Source organism: Lynx rufus, unplaced genomic scaffold (assembly GCF_022079265.1).
Source record: "Lynx rufus isolate CCGP_SWC_20201006 ecotype Redwood Valley unplaced genomic scaffold, mLynRuf1.p SCAF_8, whole genome shotgun sequence".
NCBI lineage: Eukaryota > Metazoa > Chordata > Mammalia > Carnivora > Felidae > Lynx > Lynx rufus.
The window spans coordinates 85,690,850-85,710,240 of NW_025814896.1; positions in this window are offsets into that span (position 1 = coordinate 85,690,850).

Genomic DNA, 19,391 nt, shown 5'->3' on the forward strand with positions numbered 1-19,391 from the left:
TGGTCAGTGTGGTTCAGCATCAGCATCACCTGCCACCTTGTTAGAAATGCTGAATCTCAGCCACATGCCAGACCTCCTCAATCAGAAACCTCATTGAACAATGTCCCTTGATAATTTGTGTGCACAGTAAAGTTTGAGAAGCACTTTTGTAGATCACTTTGAAGAGAATTATTCTCTTCCAATCCATGAACTGCTATACTTCTCCATTTTTTTAAGTCTACCCTAATGGCTCTCAGTGATTTTTTTATAGTTTCCTGAAGAGAAGCTGTACTATGCAGCTGGGGCTGCCATAAAGAAATACCACAGACTGGCTGGCTTAACAGAAATTTATGTTTTCACAGTTCTGGAGGTTAGAAGTCCAAGATCAAGGTGTAGTCAACTCGGTTCTTGGTAAGACTCTCTTCTGGCTTGCAGACAAACACTGTCCTCACATAGCCTCTACTCTGAGAAAGAGCAGGGACAGCAAGCAGCAAGAGAGCTCTCTGGTGTCTCTTCTTGTAAGGACACTAATCCTATTGGATCAGGGCCCCACCCATATGACTTGATTTAACTTTATTTCCTTAGAGGTCCTATCTCCAAATACAATCACAAGGAGAGGGAGAAGGGAGGGATAGATGCTAGGATTTCAATATGAATGGCGGGGGAGGAGGGAGAGGTCACAAACATTCAGTCCATAAAAGGTCTTGCACCAAGCTTTTTGCATTTGTTCCCAAAAATAACAAAATTTAAGTGATTTATGAAGTAGAATAATTTACTTGTAGACTCTTTTAAATTTTCTAATTTTACTTATCTTCAGATAAAGGCAGTTTTATTTTTCAGTCCTTATACCTTTTACTTTTTTCTTACCTTTTTCCCCAAAATCAACGGGAAAGTGTAATGTTTGCAGCAGGATTTTAGTAATTACCCTTTTCAGAATGAGGATGTTCCCATCTATCCCTAGTTTACCCACAGATTTTATCATGAATGAATGCTGAATTTCATCAAATGCTTATTTTGCATCTATTGAGATGATCTATGATAATGTCCCCCTTTCCATTCCTAGCACTGGTTATCTGTACCTTACCTATTGTTTCCTTAGTCTTTATTGCTAGAGATTTCATTAATTGTATTAATTTTTGCCTTCATTGACTTTCTCTACTGTACCTTTGTTTCCTATTTCATAGATTTCTACTCTTCACTACCTCTTTTTTTCCCCTTCATCTCTGGATATAATTTGCTCCTTTTTCCAGCTTCTTGAGGTAAAAGTTTAGATTATGGGCTCAGATTTTCTTCTTTTTTAATATAAACATGTTAAGGATATGTTTCCTTCTATGTATTATGTTAGCTGCATTTCATACATTATATCACATCTTCATTCAATTCAGAATATTTTCTGATCTTTATTATGATTTTTTCTTTGGCCCACAGATTATTTAGAAGTATAATTCTTAATTTTCAAATATATGGGAAATTTCTAGTAATCTTTCTCTAGTTAATTATCTAGTTACCCCTTTCAAGTTTATGTTGTGACCAGAGAATTTACTGTAATTTGCTTAATGGTCTATAGTCAATTTAAAAAAGAATGTTGCATGTGGGTTTGAAAAGAATTCTATAGATATTCAGTGAAGTATTCTATATGTCAATTAGGTCAGGTTTATTAACTGTTACTCAAAATTCCCACACCTTTATAATTTTTCTGTTTATTCTATGTTAATGGCATGTTAACATCAATAACTAAGAGAGTCAGTTTCTCTACTACTTTTAGTTTCTATCAGTGCTTTATATATTTGATATATTTGATACTATGTTATTACATACAAAACAAGAATTGTTATAGCTTTCTGGTACATCAAAACTTTATCATCCTTTTAACTTTTCTGTATCCTTATGTTTTAGATCTCCTGAAATTTTTATACAATTGATAATTTTATTCCATTTATATTTGATGTAATGACTAATTCTTTTAGATTAAGTCTACTATCTTACTAAGTACTCTTGACTTCTCCTACTCATTCTGTGGTTCTTTTTTTCTTCTTTCCTATCTTTTAGATTTGATTTTTCTAAATATTTTTTATTATTCCAACTTTTTGCCCATTAGTTCAGAAGTTATATAGTCTTTACCAGTGACTCTACATAGCAAGCTGCATCCTTTGACTTAACAAAAATCTGATACTAATTACTGCTTTTACCCTTTGATGGACAAAATACCATGTATCTCCCCTTAACAAGGTATGTGCCATTTTGTCATGTATTTTACATGGTTTTATTTATTTATTTACTTAAAACCCCACAAGACATTTTATAACTGTCTTGTGCAATTAATAATTGCTTTAGAATTACCAATATACTTTCTTTTGGGAGGGAAGGTCTTCATTCTTCCCAAACTTTCATCTGAATTTTCTTCTGTCTAAAGAAAACCTTTTAGAATTTATTTTTGTGTGAATCTGCTGACAAATTCTCTAAATTTAGTTCTTGCCTAAAATTTCTTTGTCTTTATTCTTGGATTATCTTTTCAACAGGCCTAGATTTCTAGATTGGCAATGGTCTTTTTTCAGCACTTTAAAATATGATTCTATTGTCTTCTGATTTCCATCATTTTCTATCAGTTGTCAGTTCAATTGCTTCTTTGAAGGCAGTCTATCTTTTTTAAATCCGGCTTGTTTGCTTTCTTTTTTTTTTTTCACCTTTGTTTCAGTAATATTATTAGAATGTGCCTTTCTTTATATTACCTTGTTTCAGATTTATAAGCAATTCTTTATGGGTTGATGAATTTCATCAGCTATGGAAAATTCTTACATCTAGTTTACTCAGATTTGCTTCTACTCCATTCTCTTTCTTCTCTCTTTATGGAACTATAATCACACATAAGTTAGAGCTTTTCACTTCATCTTCCATATCTTCTGTCCTCTATTCTCATTTTCCATTCTTTTCATTTCTACAAATTTCACTCTGGAGATTGTCTTTAATCCATAGGCAGCTCACTAATTCTCTCATCAGCTGTGTCAATCTGCTGTCACACTCAACTACTGAGATCTTCCAATTTTCATCATTAAATTTTCTGCTCCATATTTTCTATTTGGTCTTTTTTCTTATAGTATCCACATCTGCCAAATTTCTCCATCTTGTCCTTTACCACCTTCACCAAAGTAGGTATGTTTATTTTGAATTCTGTATCTGAAAATTCTAACATCTGGCACCGTTGTGAGTCTATTTCCACAGTGTTGTTTCTGTTGGCTTTCATTCATGTCTCCTGTCTGTCTATTGTTTATTATGCCCTAAATATTGTTTTTGCAAAATTCCTTGTAGAAGTAATTTGAGGCATTGGATAATGACGTTGTTTCTCCAGGAGGGACTTATATTTTCTTCACTGGGTGCCTAGGAACACTAGCACCCTGGATCAACTTCCCATTCACTTTTCTCTGCCCCTAGAATGCAATCCTTTGGAATCCCAAATCAAAGTGGGGCAAGGAGGCACTAGAACTCTCTTATTGCTGCTGCATTAGCTCAGAGCACATCAAAACTATTGCATGACCACTTGACCTCTCAGCCTCCTGTCTCCAAGAAATGCAAGAAAAGCAGACTCAGTTCTAAGACCACCCTCTGAGTCTTGCCCTATCTCTAGATCCTGGCTTTGGAATTCTTTGCTATTTATTTTGTTCACTTTCTGGGATCCTTATGCAGTTTTTGTCTGTTTGTTTGCTGGGTTTGGTCCAGCTTTTCAAGTTGGACTCAGCAGGTCAGTCCAAATGACTGCCCACCATTACTAAAACAGAAGACACTTAAACACAAATTTCCTCTTCTTTCTGATCTTAAATAGGAGGAGCTAAGAAAACAAAATTTTTCTAACTCCTCCTATTCCCAAGTGTTTCCTCAATTTATAATTATTTAATCTAAAATAACCAGGGCGCCTGGGTGGCGCAGTCGGTTAAGCGTCCGACTTCAGCCAGGTCACGATCTCGCGGTCCGTGAGTTCGAGCCCCACGTCAGGCTCTGGGCTGATGGCTCAGGGCCTGGAGCCTGTTTCCGATTCTGTGTCTCCCTCTCTCTCTGCCCTTCCCCCGTTCATGCTCTGTCTCTCTCTGTCCCAAAAAAAATAAACGTTGAAAAAAAAAATTTTTTTTAAAAATAAAAAAAAATAAAATAACCAAATACTCACTTGACCAAAATAATGTCTTTTAAAAGTATTAGCAAACAAATGGTTATATTAGAATATTAATATGACTTCCACTGTCTTTAAAATCTTATTAAAACTGTGCCTCATAGCCACCAGTTTATCATAGTTGATATCACCACAGAAATAACTAGATGTACACCCCATAGGAAAAACAACCTTGGAGTTGTTCATTGAGATTACAGTTTTAATGAAATGGGTTAAAGATGCTCCAAAGCTCGCTGTAACCTTTGTAAACTTTTCAAAATGATTTTATAAGTTATAACCCCAAACACTGATTAGAACATGCCACTTCTTGGGGCGCCTGGATGGCTCAGTTGGTTAAGCACCTGACTTTGGATCAGGTCATGATCTCACGGTTTGTGAGATTCTGTGGTCTGGTTCAGACTGTGTGTCTCCCTCTCTCTCTGCCCCCCCCCCCCTCCGCCGGTCATGCTCACTCACACTCTCTCTCTCTCTCTCCCTCCCTCAGAAATAAACATTTAAAATTTTTAAAAATAAATGCCACCTCTTCCCCATCATGTTTGCCCTATTTTACTATACTCAAATTTTAACCATTTAAGAAAATTCAAATCAAAAACATATTTTATAACCAAAACACACTGATTTTTTTTTTTAGGACCTCTTCAAATTAGCATTTGAGACTGAGAAATTGCCTTTCAACCTTTCAAATTCACTCACCATTTAACAAACATTTGTTGAGTACCAACTATATATCAAATATATAAGTAAATTGCTGGGTTCTTTTTTAAAGTATGTCAGACTCTTGCTCATGTACTTTACTGATTTATGGGTCATATTAAACATTAGTGTCTGTAACATAATCACTGAAAAAGAATATTTCCCAGTTCTTTGTGTAATGTGTCTTTCTAAGACAGCCTTGAAATTTAATCCAATGTCTGCATTATCTTCCTCATAAAAAGGGACAATGCAATTGGTAGTAAATGACATCAACATTCTTTTCTACTCACCCAGGAAAAATTATCACCTGTAGTTGGAATTTTTCTAAAGCAAGTCTATAGCTAATTGGAACTCTGATTCTCTACAGCAGAGTTGATTTGAGAAGTGGATAAGGATTATAGAAGTAGCAAATAAGATCTCTGGCTTGCCAGAACCATAGATGCAGCCACCTTTTATAAATAAGGAAACTGAAGTTAAGTGAGGATAAAAGAAATGTTTAAGGTCCCAGCTATCCAGGGCCAACTCAAGTCCAGAATCTCTGTCTATCCAGGTCCACGTAATGATTCTATAACAAATACCTTCTGAACGTGTTTTTGCTTGTATGTATGTACAAATGATTTAACATCATTATTTGACTGTTTCAAGTTGTGAGTTTATTTTCCTTTCTTTCTCTTTTTAATCATCTCAGAATAGAAAAACCACCAATTTATTAAATCCTGTGGCAATTATTCAGTGGGTTCATGTCAAGTTGAGTAAAACATTTCCTTCATTTTGTGTCAATATCTAAGGACTTCAGCAGTATCTGAGAGGGTTCAGATTAATTTTATGTTCATTTTTAAGCTCCTTTTAATGGCACAGTGAACAGATAGGATGGAAAGAATCACCCCATCCTTCATGGTGGCACAGCCAAGTTAGAAGTGTTCCAGAAAGGACCATGGTTAACTGACAAGATTTGCTGACTTTGGAGCACATCTTTATTATATGGGTTTTGGTTTGTTTTTTTTTGGTTTTGCTTTTTTTGTTGTTTTGTTTTTTTGTTTTTTGTCTTCAGATTATAGGTTTGCTTTGGGAAAGTAAGATAATAAAAGCAAGAACAGGGGCGTCTGGGTGGTTCAGTCAGGTACGCATCTGACCCTTGATTTCAGCTCAGGTCATGATCTTATGGTTCATGAGATAGAGCCCCGTGTCAGACTCTGTGCTGCTTAGGATTCTCTCTCCCCACTCCCCACTCCCCCTTTATGCGCTCACACTCTCTAATAAATAATACATTAAAAGAGAAGCAAACACAAAGTAATGAATGTTGAAGACTGCCCTCCTGTTTAAGACTTTTGCAAAGTTGCTACTCTCCACTACAGTCTCTAGACCAATGCTTCTGAACCTTGCATGGTACATCTTGAGGAGCTTCAAACAATACTAATGCCTGGGCCCCACGACCAGAAAGTCTGATTTGTTAGTCTAGGGTGGGACCTGAGCATGCGGAATTTTTTTTAAACCTTCAAGAATGATGGCAATGCAAAGCCAGAGCTGAGAGTCCCTGCTCCAGACACTGCTCTGAAGTAAAGAGGAACAATTTTCATTTGTAACAAATACAGAGAGAACCTACACCTTGTGGTGTGACCTTCTTTCTTCAAATGAATTAGAAAAGGACTGACACTTTCTCATAAAACATAATGCCCTTTCCTTTGTTAGAAATTTTTTACTGCCTGACTCCTTCAAGGATTGGGCCATATTCTCAAGCAGCCTAGCAAAACCTTACATCTCCAGAGCACATAAGACTCCAGGGTCAGGTTTCATGCAAAGAACCTTGCAAGTGCAAAGTTTGAGAGCCCTAACTTCCCAAAATGACCTCTTCAACTATTAATTTATAAACCTTATTTGGGAAAAAGAAAATAGAGAACTAGAAGAGAAACTTTCCATCAAATCTGTCCAGTTTTGTTGTAAAACATCATCATTAATTTTACTACTACAAATTTAACATTTTAATAGCACTTTCCTCCAAAAACATGAATCCTTTTCATTTGAATTTGAATTTGTATAGCTGATAAGAAAAAATAGATATGATTGTACCCACTTTATAGATGGAGAAGCATATGCATAATTTCAGTGATTCATTCAAAGTCAATTGTCACTGACAGAATCAAGAAATTGAAGCTGTGTTACAATATTCTTTATGATGTTCTACAACTCATACTAAAAATATCCTATTGAGGTATTTACCTCAAGATATATTTTAAGAACACTGGATCACCAAATTCCACAAAATTTAAAATAGCCATACAAATAGTAAGTCTGAAACAAAACTTATCCTGAAACCGGAAATACAGGTCTCTCTAGTCTGTAAAGACAACTACAAATTATATTTAGTTTCAGCCTTTAGTTTTACCATTTACTTTCAAAACAAACTTTGTTTTGGGGCGCCTGGGTGGCGCAGTCAGTTAAGCGTCCGACTTCAGCCAGGTCATGATCTCACGGTCCGTGGGTTCGAGCCCCGCATCGGGCTCTGGGCTGATGGCCCAGAGCCTGGAGCCTGTTTCCGATTCTGTGTCTCCCTCTCTCTCTGCCCCTCCCCCGTTCATGCTCTGTTTCGCTCTGTCCCAAAAATAAATAAAAAACGTTGAAAAAAAAATTAAAAAAAAAAAAACAAACTTTGTTTCATTATGTTCATAATTGCTTTTAATGTACTGACACCCAATACAAATAAATGAAAATCAAGTGACCAGACAATAGACATAAGAAAAAATTTACAAGTGTTATTTTTTTTTAATTTTTTTTTTCAACGTTTATTTATTTTTGGGACAGAGAGAGACAGAGCATGAACGGGGGAGGGGCAGAGAGAGAGGAAGACACAGAATCGGAAACAGGCTCCAGGCTCTGAGCCATCAGCCCAGAGCCCGACGCGGGGCTCGAACTCACGGACCGCGAGATCGTGACCTGGCTGAAGTCGGACGCTTAACCGACTGCGCCACCCAGGCGCCCCTACAAGTGTTATTACTGAGGAAGTGTGTAGAATTTTCTTTCCCAGAAATTTCCCAAGAGGATTTACAACCTTCTGGCCCTCAAATACTGTGGACTACTAGAAATAGCAAATGACTCTCTCACCAGAGTGACTCTACATAGTTTCTAAAGAAACTAAATACATCTCACATAAATCTATCTTGCATTGGGATAATAACAAATGCTTTCCCTTCTCCATCCCACCCCCTTCCAAAAAAATTGCTTCAAGAGGAGGAAATAGTGAAAATAATTATTTCTCTGTCCTTGTTCTGGATTTACAGCAGACACTGATGGCCAGAGTCCAAGCCCAGGAGAGTTACCACCTATAGTTTCAAATTGGGGTTTCAGTACCGATAAATACTGCTGGAACATCTCATTTGAGTACTGCTAAAGAAAAGTGACCATTGAGACTCTGGTGGCCATATACTCATTACAGGTGGGGGAAAAAAAACTTTTCCATTTTTCCTAAATTTAATTTCCACTAAGGGTCAAGTAACATAAGGTTCACTGATCTGTATCATACATACATCAAAAGGCAATGGTAATGTTGCCAACAAGAAATAAAATCAAGAAGGGTTCAGGCTCCAAGCACAACTGGAAGGTCCCAAGCTGAACAGGAAGAAACATAAACACTGTTCTTCCATAACCCTCTGACAATAAGCTCCAGAATGGTACCCTGGCTTGCTCAATACTCAGCTCTCTGGAAAAAGAAAACTTTTCATTCTGCACTTAATATTTTATATAGCTCATTTAGAAGCTTTCATATAAGCTAAATATATTTTTGTCTAAAATTTAAAAGACAAGATTCTTTTAAAGTATTACGTTTTAAAACGCTGGAAAGAAAGGGGAAGCTATATTTTTACCTAAACAGATTGCAAATAGTTGTACAAAAAATAAAACAAGTGTTTGTTACCTTGTCACTGCTTCATAACCACTTCACATTTTTAGTTGGAGCTGTCTATCATATGTAAGGTATACTCAGCTTGGAGCTAAGCCATTTGTAACTTTATAGGTATGGACAAAATCTTCAAAGAGACTCACATTACTTAAAATCTGCTTGCTAAGCGATTTTTAAAAAGTTAAAACAAACTCTTGTCTATGAACAAGAACTCCAAACTCAATTAGTTTTTTTTCCAAGAATGCTCTTTAAAACAGACTGTCAAGAAAATTACTCCTTTCCACTGTTGCTTGACATTCAAAATCTCTGTTCACAAGTTTCTTACTAAACAAGTTTTTCTTAGTATCTGGCTTGGGTTTTTCTCTTCACCTTTATAAATAGAAAAGTAACCGCATAGGAATCTTGAAAGATATTCTTGTGACTAAAAGAAAACTGAAAGGAGAATTTTACAATATGGCTTTGGTAACAATAAAACATAAATTGAATTTTTTACCTGCAGTAAGTAACATGTATTTAGTGATGAGATGTGTTGGGTCTCATCTGCTGTAGTTACATGTCAAGTTTTAATCACTGTATTTTTCTCCCTATCACCCGTGAAATCCAAATAGCTTTCACTTCATTTTTGTGTACACAAAAGAAAAATAAAAAATCTTCTGTGTTCTTTTGCTGCCACCCAGTGGTTCTGATCGGTAAACGCAATGATGACAAATCTAACACGGAAGAGACATAAGCACATCTTTACCCAAAGCGTGAAAATCCAAATTATTAAAAGCGATAAATTTTGAAGTGAGTAGTTACATGATAAAGGGTTCCTTAGGGTGCCTGGGTGGCATTAAGCGTCCCACTCTTGGTTTTGCTTCAGGCTATGATCTGTTTGCGGGTTCAAACTTGCATCAGGCTCTGTACGGACAGCGTGGAGTATTCTTGGGATTCTCTCCCTCTCCCTCTCGCCGCCCTCTCCCCCTCCCCTGCTCACTCTCTCTCTCAAATAAACTTTAAAAAATTAAAAATTAATAAAAATTAAAAATTAATCAGTAAAGGGTTCCTTTGCTGCATAAATATTGAGGAAAAACCTCACCTAGGTTGTAAAATCAAGCAACAGTGGGGGATACTGCCTTTACTCTTCATAGTGTCAGGCTGGCTCAGCATCAGCATATAGTAGGCACTCAGTAAACACCTGTTTACCTCAACCAATTACATCTTTTCTTTTTTAACCAACTACGTATTTAAACTGTTTCATTAAAATTCTTATAATAAAGTGATAAAAACACGATGCAAAAACACAATGCAGCTGATTGCAAATGTGAATGTAAATAATAGGCTGAAAGAAAATATTTAAATATTAGTCAATTATTTCCTGGTAGGGGAGGGGAGAGACTTCTCTTTAATTTCTATAAAGAGCATGTTTTACATGGCCAGGAGGGGGAATCAATAAATTAAATCTATTAATTTAAGGAAAGAACTATCTTTGAGGAATATGCCAGGTGTATCAATAGTAGGCTTCTTGACTAGCTTTATGATGGTCTGAGCTGTAGGACAAATTGTCAGACCTGGTCAAAAATTCAGGGTGATTGGGGCACCTGGCTGGCTCAGTCAGAAGCACATTCGACTCTTTATCTTGGGGTCTCAAGCGTGGAGCATACATTAAAAAAAAAAAAAAAGTTAAAAAAAATTTCAGGATGATTTTCCCATCACTGACATTAGCAACAGAGTGCACTGTCAGAAATGTGTTACAGCTCCAAATCATGCTTAAAACTTGTGCAAATTTAACAGCTACTACATAAAACCGAAACTAAAACCAGCTACACGGTGTTTGAAAATTCGCTGCAAGTCTGGCCAATCAGCCAACAGCATCCATGACTGAGCCAGGTCCTCTCCCCCAAGCCTCTTCTGCATGAGGTTCCTCAACCGGTAATAAAGCTACGGGCGAACACAGCAGTGAAGGTGCAGTCTCCCAGTGGACCCCTATCCTAGCCTCCCTACAATAGTTACGTTCCAGACCGCCAGCGGGGTCTGCAGTGGGGTTACGTTCCAGACCGCCGGTGGATGTCCAAACCGCGGAGAGAAACGACAATTATACATACCCCTGATAAAGTTCCGTGCATAAACTAGGCAGGGTAAGAGATTGACAACACTGATGATAGAACAATTTTAACAGTGTACTATAATAAAAGTTACATGAACATGGAATCTCTGTCTCTCAAAATACAATACTCACCTCTCCCGCCAGGAGAGAATAAGATGTCCACGTGCACTGAAACAAAATGGCATTCTGACGCAGCGTGAGTCTACTATTGACCTTCTGTGATTGGTCAGAAGGAGATCCATCTGCTTTCCCTTCTAGTTACCCTGGGTAAGTAACTAAAAGGGCAAAAGCGAAATCCCAGGTAAGCGGGGACGACTATAATTGTGTAACCTTGGGCAAGACCTAACCTCTCTGAGCCTCAGTAACATTGTAAACAAAAACATAGTAAATATGCACCTCGATTGGCTTGCATGGATCCCAAATGCAGTAACAAAAAGCCTGGATTATTCGTGGCAAGGACTTGGTGTTAGCTGCCATAAATGCACAGACTTTCACACAGAGACAGTGCATGACAATTATCCGCACACACAGAACAATCACTATTCAGAAAGGAATGATTGGAGGATCTTTTTATTCATTTGTAGTCATTTATTATTTTTTATTTATTTTGAGAAAGCTCGCGTGCACGCGCCCATGAGTGGGGGAGGGGCAGAGAGAGGGAGAAAGAGAATCCTGACCAGGCTCCACATTATCAGTGCAGAGCTGGAGATGGAGCTTGAGCTCACAAACCCACAGATAATGACCTGAGCGGAAATCAAGAGTCAGATGCCTAATCGACTGAGACACTCAGATGCCCCATGTAGTCATTTTTTAAATTGAATAACCAGTGCTTTAATTACAGATACTAGTACAAAAATATGGTAAACACTGAGCCTGAGTTCCAGCCATGAAAATGACAACCCAGTATTCAGTTTATCTTGATAAGTGTAATAATATTTAAAACAATTGGTAAATATAGCATTAAAAACAAAGCCCTTAAATAAACATTAAAGCGGGGAGGGGGGGCTATCTGGGTGGCTCAGTGGCTTATGATCTCACAGTTCATGAGTTCCAGCCCCTCATGGGGCTCTCTGCTATCAGCACAGAGCCTGTTTCAGATCCTCTCCCCCTCTCTTTCTGCCCCTCCCACCTCTCTCAAAAAAATAAACTTAAAAAAAAAAAAAGCCCTAATAACTTCAATTGTACTTCCCAACATGTTAACAAGCATTTATTTACCTCTGACAAAAATATATATATTTTTAGAAGAGGATTCCAATACTTTGGCTTATAAAAATTTGAATATAATGAAAATGTTCTCCAATGAATCAGGAAATTTAAAGAATTTTAAGATGGATTTTTAATTAAAGACCAAGGGGACCTAGGGGGCTCAGTTAAGCAACTGACTTTTGATCTGCACTGGGCTCTACTCTGGCTCTGGCTGGCTCTGGGCTGGGTGTGGAGCCTGCTTGGGATTCTCTCCCTCTCCTCTCTCTCCTTCTGCACTTGTGTGCATGCTCTCTCTCTCTCTCTCTCAAAAAAAAAGGGGGGGGGCAAGAAAGAAACTAAAAACAAAATAAAATAAAGCCCAAGTCTCATCCTGAATGAAATATTCTAGTTGGCAGCTTTTCACGATGCAGATTCTAGCTCCATTCCAATGTCATCATTAAGATCTTTTGGGGCGCCTGGGTGGCTAAGTTGGTTAAGCATCCGACTTCGGCTCAGGTCATGATCTCACGATCCGTGAGTTCGAGCCCCGCGTCGGGCTCTGTGCTGACAGCTAGGAGCCTGGAGCCTGCTTCAGATTCTGTGTCTCCCTCTCTCTCTGACCCTCCCCCGTTCATGCTCTGTCTCTCTCTGTCTCAAAAATAAATAAACGGTAAAAAAAAAAAAAAAAAAAAAAAATTTAAAAAAGAACTTTTAAGATTTTCTGTATCTCCTTTGATCACTTAATTCTCTTTGAACCAATACAAAAATGTATGGCAGAATCTACAAATAAAAGCTTTAAAAATAAATTACAACACTGCCAACACCCCCAATAAATTACAACTGCTGGTGAGGATGTGGAACAACAGGAATTCGTATTCATTGACGGTAGAAATGCAAAGTGGTACAGCTACTTTGGAAAATAGTTGGCAATTTCTCACAAAACTAATGCGTTTTATCATATGACCTAGCAATTGCATATAATTGGTCTTTACTAAACCAACGGAATTGAAAACATATGTCCACAAAAAAAATCCACACATGGGGGGCGCCTGGGTGGCGCAGTCGGTTAAGCGTCCGACTTCAGCCAGGTCACGATCTCGCGGTGTGAGTTCGAGCCCCGCGTCGGGCTCTGGGCTGATGGCTCAGAGCCTGGAGCCTGTTTCTGATTCTGTGTCTCCCTCTCTCTCTGCCCCTCGCCCGTTCATGCTCTGTCTCTCTCTGTCCAAAAAAAAAAAAAAAAAAAAAAAAAAAAAAAAATCCACACATGGATGTTTATTCATAATTGTTAAAACTTGGAAGCATTCATGATGTCCTTCAACAGGTGAATGGATAAATAAACTGTGGTACATCCAGATAATGAAATATTATTCAGCACTAAAAACAAATGAGCTATTAAGCCATGAAGCCATGGAGGAAACTTAATGTATACTACTGTTGCAAGAAGCCGATCTGAAAAGGCTACATACTGCATAATTCCAACTATGACATTCTGGAAAAGACAAAACTATGGTGACAGGAAAATGATCAGTGGTTGCCAGGGATTCTAAGTAGGGAGGAATGACTAGGTGGAACACAGAGGATTTTTAAGGCAATGAAACTATTCTGTATGATGCTGTAATGATAGATACAGGTCACTACACATTTGCCTAAACCTATAGAATGTGCAACACCCAGAGTGAACCATAATGTAAACTAGGGACTCTGGGTGATAATAATGTGTCTGTGTAGGTTCATCATTGTAACAAATGTACCATTCTACTGGGGGATGTCATCAGTGTTGGAGTTATGGATGTTGGGGGACAGGGAGTATGTGGGAACTCTCTGTACTTCCCATTGTGAACCTAAAACTGTCCTAGAAAATAAAGTTCACTACTTAATTTCCTTAAGATTACATATAAAGGGGGAAGAGGAGGAGTAGAGGCAACAATACATCATAAACAATTATACCTTAAGATGACTATTTCAGTGTTTCTATAAATTTCAAGGCAGTACATAAGAATTAAGCTTAACAAGTTATAGTCTAAGGACAAATGAACTAAGCTGTAGACTTCCCTTAAGAGGATTAAAATACACATTAACACTATTTCCAAAAGCTGTTTTTAACATTTCTTTTCAGTGTTATATATTTAAATTATTTAAGGTTATCTTAAATGCCTAGATAAGTGAGAGAATGAAATTTAATTACAGGTTATTTCCACTGTCATGTATTTTGGCAATATAACTAGGTAACTTGTGTTAAGGCAAATTTTAAATAGCATCAATCATTAAGAAAACCTCTATTAAGTTAGTCTTTGTTTCTTACAAATTTTAAAACTGGTAGATAAAATCTAGCAATTCCAATTCCTTAAACCCTAATTTTAACCGTTGTTAGGACAAATCCTAAAAAGATTTTACATTTTGCTATATTTCTGAAATGTAGAACTTCGGGGGCGCCTGGGTGGCGCAGTCGGTTAAGCGTCCGACTTCAGCCAGGTCACGATCTCGCGGTCCGTGAGTTCGAGCCCCGCATCGGGCTCTGGGCTGATGGCTCAGAGCCTGGAGCCTGTTTCCGATTCTGTGTCTCCCTCTCTCTCTGCCCCTCGCCCGTTCATGCTCTGTCTCTCTCTGTCCCAAAAATAAAAAATAAACGTTGAAAAAAAAAATTTAAAAAAAAAATGTAGAACTTCGGTTACTGAACAACCAATTTCCCTATTTCTAGTTAGACTACAGTGTGAAAAAAGATAATGAAAAAAAGTGTAAGGGCATTTCTTATGAACTTTTTGTGTGAAAATTAGATACAAGAAAGTCACTCTTCCAATTCAGCATTATTAAAAAACATTCAAGCAAAGATCACACTATCACTTACATATAACCCTGTTGTTGTGGCATCTAACTTTATCTTGAATAACATTTAGAAGTTCCGAAAGAGGGGCGCCTGGGTGACTCAGTCGGTTAGGTGTCCCACTTCAGCTCAGGTCATGATCTCACAGTTTGTGGGTTCGAACCCCACGTCAGGCTCTGTGCTGACTGCTCAGAGCCTGGAGCCTGCTTTGGGTTCTGTGTCCCTCCTCTCTGCCCCTTCCCCACTCATGCTCTGTCTTTAAAAAATAAATGTTAAAAAAAAAATGTTTTTTAATTAAAAATTAAAAAAAAAAAAAGTAGTTCTGAAAGAGGGGCACCTGGGTGGCTCAGTCGGTTGGGCGCCCAACTCTTGGTTTCAGCTCAGGTCATGATCTCATGGTTGATGAGATCAAGCCCCACTTCAGGCTCTGCGCTGACAATGTGGAGCCTGCTTGGGATTTTCTCTCCACCCCCTCCCCCTTCTCTCGCTCAAAATAAACTTAAAAAATAGAAGTTCCGAAAGAACATGGAAGGCAGACAAGAAAGAGAGACACCTAAGGAGCATTAAGGAATCTACTCCTGAAATCATTGTTTCACTATATGCTAATTTGGATGTAAATTTTTAAAAATAAAAAATAAAATTAAAAAAAATAATAAAAATACTTACTTTCTAGCTATATCTGGAATGCAACTTGCCTAAAATGAAAATTAAGCTGAGCTCAAATGTAGGAAAATTATTTAATACCTACAGACATATTTATACACAGGTGTTTGAGGGTTTAAGACAAATATAAGCACACACACTTAAGCATTCGTACTTCACTTAAGTATTTATTGCCTAGCATTTCAAAAACTAAAAACTTTTTCAAAAACAAAATAACTAGGATTTACTGGGTTATCTAATTGTCATGCTGCTTCTTTGAACAAATGTTTTGCTCATCAGTACAACTTTCTCACTTTTTTGCTCATCAGTACAATTTTTTCACTTTTTACCAAGCCATGTACAAAAAAAAAAAAAAAAAAAAAGCTGTGCTCCCACTTTACCTCTGTTCCAATGAGGTATTAGCACTTTCAAATCATTTGTCTTTAATTCTGATGATTATCTTCATAATGTATATCTACACTGCTAATTTTCATTGGACTTTATTGGACTCCCCATCCTAAAAATAAGGATTTAACTTATCCTGGTCCCCCTTACTCCTTCCAGTTTTCAGTGTAAGAATTAAAAAATAATAGGGCTTTAAAACTGAAATAAACTTAAAACCATATTCATCCATCAATGTTGTACAGCATCTGGATTTCTCCCCATATAAGAATGCTCTATTCTCATTTCAAATGCCCTTCTATATGCTTTTACTTTTACATTGTCAATGTTGGTTTTGTTTACATGCTTGTCTTCCATGTTTAATCTATTGGCTGACTCTAAAAGCTGTAAATGAATAAGCAGCATTTAAATTGCTAAAAAATATTAAACTGGGCCCAAATCACTAAGAATAAAACCCACTTCTGAGTTCTCTAATACCTAACTTTAAAAGAAAGAAAACTGAATAGCACATTATACAGTTTCGACTTTGGCGGGGGGGGGGGGGGGGGGGGGGGCAGGGAGAGTGGGAATAAGAGCTTAAAAAAAAAAAAAAACCTCTATCAAGCTGAATTCAATGAGATTTCTTAAGTGGTTTGTGCTCTTGGATAAGCACACTTGGGTAAGATGTTTTAAGTATTTATTTTCATTACTTAAACCTGACTGCTGCATTATATTGGGAAAAGACCACACAGCATATAATAGGCTTGGTGAAAATATTCTCTCCATGGAAACCTGACAATTTTCCTTCCTTCAGGGAAATGAGTTTCTTCAAACCAAGTTTAAAGGATGGTACATTCAATCATAATTGACAATGTCTGCTAGAAAGTCTGAACATTTTGGCTGCAGAATGAGTATAACAGACCCTTGACATTTCAAGTCTAAGTCCTGAGATCTTTGCCCAAATTCAAAAATATTCCTGAATAAATTTATACAGGTTCCTGGTTTTCTTCAGAATTACACTTTCATCTTAGGTCATAAAGTTTTTTCACACATACTTACGCATCCAAATTATTAATATTTTTAATTCCTCACATCGAACAGCCATTGCATTTGTTTGCTAGGGCTGCCATAACACATACCACAAACTGGGTGGCTTATACAATGGAAATGTATGGTCTCCGCTCTGGAGACTGCAAACCCAGGCAAGGTTTGTTCCTTCTGAAGGCTGTGAGAGAGAATCTGCTCTGGGCCTCTCACTTAGCTTCTGGTTGTCTGCAGGCAATCTTTGGCGTTCCTGGACTTCTACAATCGTCACCTTGATCTCTGCCTTCATCTCCATCTGATGTTCTCCCTATGCATGTCTATGTTCAAATTTCCCTTTTATAAGGAAATCTGTCATATTGGAATAGGACCTACTCTAATGACTTTACCTTCACTATCTACATCTACAATGACCCTATTTCTGAGTTACAAGGTACTGAGAGTTAGGACTTCAACATATGTCTCTGGCGGGAACACAATTCAACCCATAGCAGCCATTTGCACATAATAAAGTTTGACATCTTCCAATCACTACATACTGTCTGGATAACTGCTGAATTTCGCATGCCTATAATAGAACCTGACACACGGAAGGGGCCCAATAAATATTTGTGGAACGAATAAGTGAATAAATGCATAAGACTGTAAGGAAAGAAACCGTGGCTGCTGAGAGGTTAGCCTACATCATTAGCTGAGTAATGCTATTCTGCATGGTGTTTAGCAGTAATTAGAATTATGCTTTGGCAAAATTGCAAAATACCGCATATCCCATGAACCTCTAAGGTCACTCGTAGTCAAAATCACAAATGTTAAAGCTCAAAAATGTCAAAACTCATAAAACCCAGCAAATATACATATTTTTATTGATGATTTCTTTCTTAAGGGAGAGATACTAGAAAAGTATCAGAAACAAGGTAGTAAATGATTTTGATTTAAATAAGTCATGGAATGTGTTATTATTAGAGAGAGCAAAGGTCACTAAATGAAACAGTATCAGCCAGATACATTACAGTATGGTTTATGATAAGCCATTGCTAAATGGATCACTAAATCAGGTGATTCCTTGTTAGGAGAACTCTTCTGCTATTTTAATAACTAAACCTCTTTGGACAAGGCCCAAGATGAATTGTACACACTACAGTAAATTGTACACAACAAGCCTCTATTCTTCTTACACTAACATTTTCAACATAGGCTCTCAATAGATAATGCCTACATAACAAGGGATTGAAGATATTTTATATTTCTTCTAATCACCTCATTCAAATCATAGCATTTCCTGGGTCCTTGGCTTTAAAAAACTGTATTACCATAAATTCTGGATAGGTCTACATTCATTTCAGCAGAAGCATCTTGAAATGTTGAATTATCATCTTCAATTTCCTTCAGTCATTTATTGTAGCTGCCAAACTGAAATGGTGCACCTAAAAGGCAACACTAAACTGAAAGCAAATAATAAAAAAGTCTCTTAAATGTTTCATTTATAAAAGCTTATTTTTCCCACCATCAAATTTTGTACACTGTCTGAAATATATCACTTGACAAAATTGACATCTTGCATGCAGTTATTCTGCCAGGATACATTTGCTTAACTTCCAGGCTTATGGGGGGAGGGGAGGGAGGTAGCATCTTTTCTCAACCTTTTATGAACAGAAGAATAATACAGAGCTAAGTTGGTTTTGGTTTTTGGCCTGGGTGGGGGGCGGGGTGCAGAATTAAAATTAAACCTCAATTGCCAACACATATCACTATAGCTATCCCCTTTTCTAGATAACTTTACTAATCCTTCCTAGCTATATTAAAAATTATGCCATAAAAAAACACTTTAAAAAGGCACATCACGTCAGAGGGTGGCTGCTCCGAAGAGTAGTCTATGGCAGCTCACTGATAGGAAAACATTTCTGCAAACCAAAACCATTCAAAGCATTTTGTTGAAATCCTGCTCACAAGCAACAGCAAATTAACCAAGTACAACAAGTCTACAAAATTCTATTATAAAGTCCTGTATACTTTTTCCCCTAACATAATTGTTAATGACAACTATAAAATGCTAATATATAAAATACACAAAATGTGGTTTGTATTTCCAAAACCAAAGAGTTTTAGACCAGGATACAGAGAAAAGGAAATGTTTTTATTAGTAAAGTACCTTCAAATCACATTTATATAAAATAGGTTGCTACCAAGGTCATTTGGTAAAAGAGCCACTGAATTGATCCAGGCAAGTTTATGAACTATGCTATGAGGGAAGAAAATGAGATGCCAGTGCTTCCTTTTCTTCCATTTATATACCAAACTTAGCTATTACATGAGGGTCAGAATCACTGTTCAAAATCTTTCTCAGTTAATGTCACTTTGTAAAGCCGAAATTTCTGATAATTTATTGCGTAAAATCATAGTTTAACTATATCATAAACTGAGTGATTCCTAGAGCATCTTTTCCTCGAATGACCTACTTAAGAAATAAGTATCTATATTCAATACAATGTCCATTTTTGAAACATTTCCTACA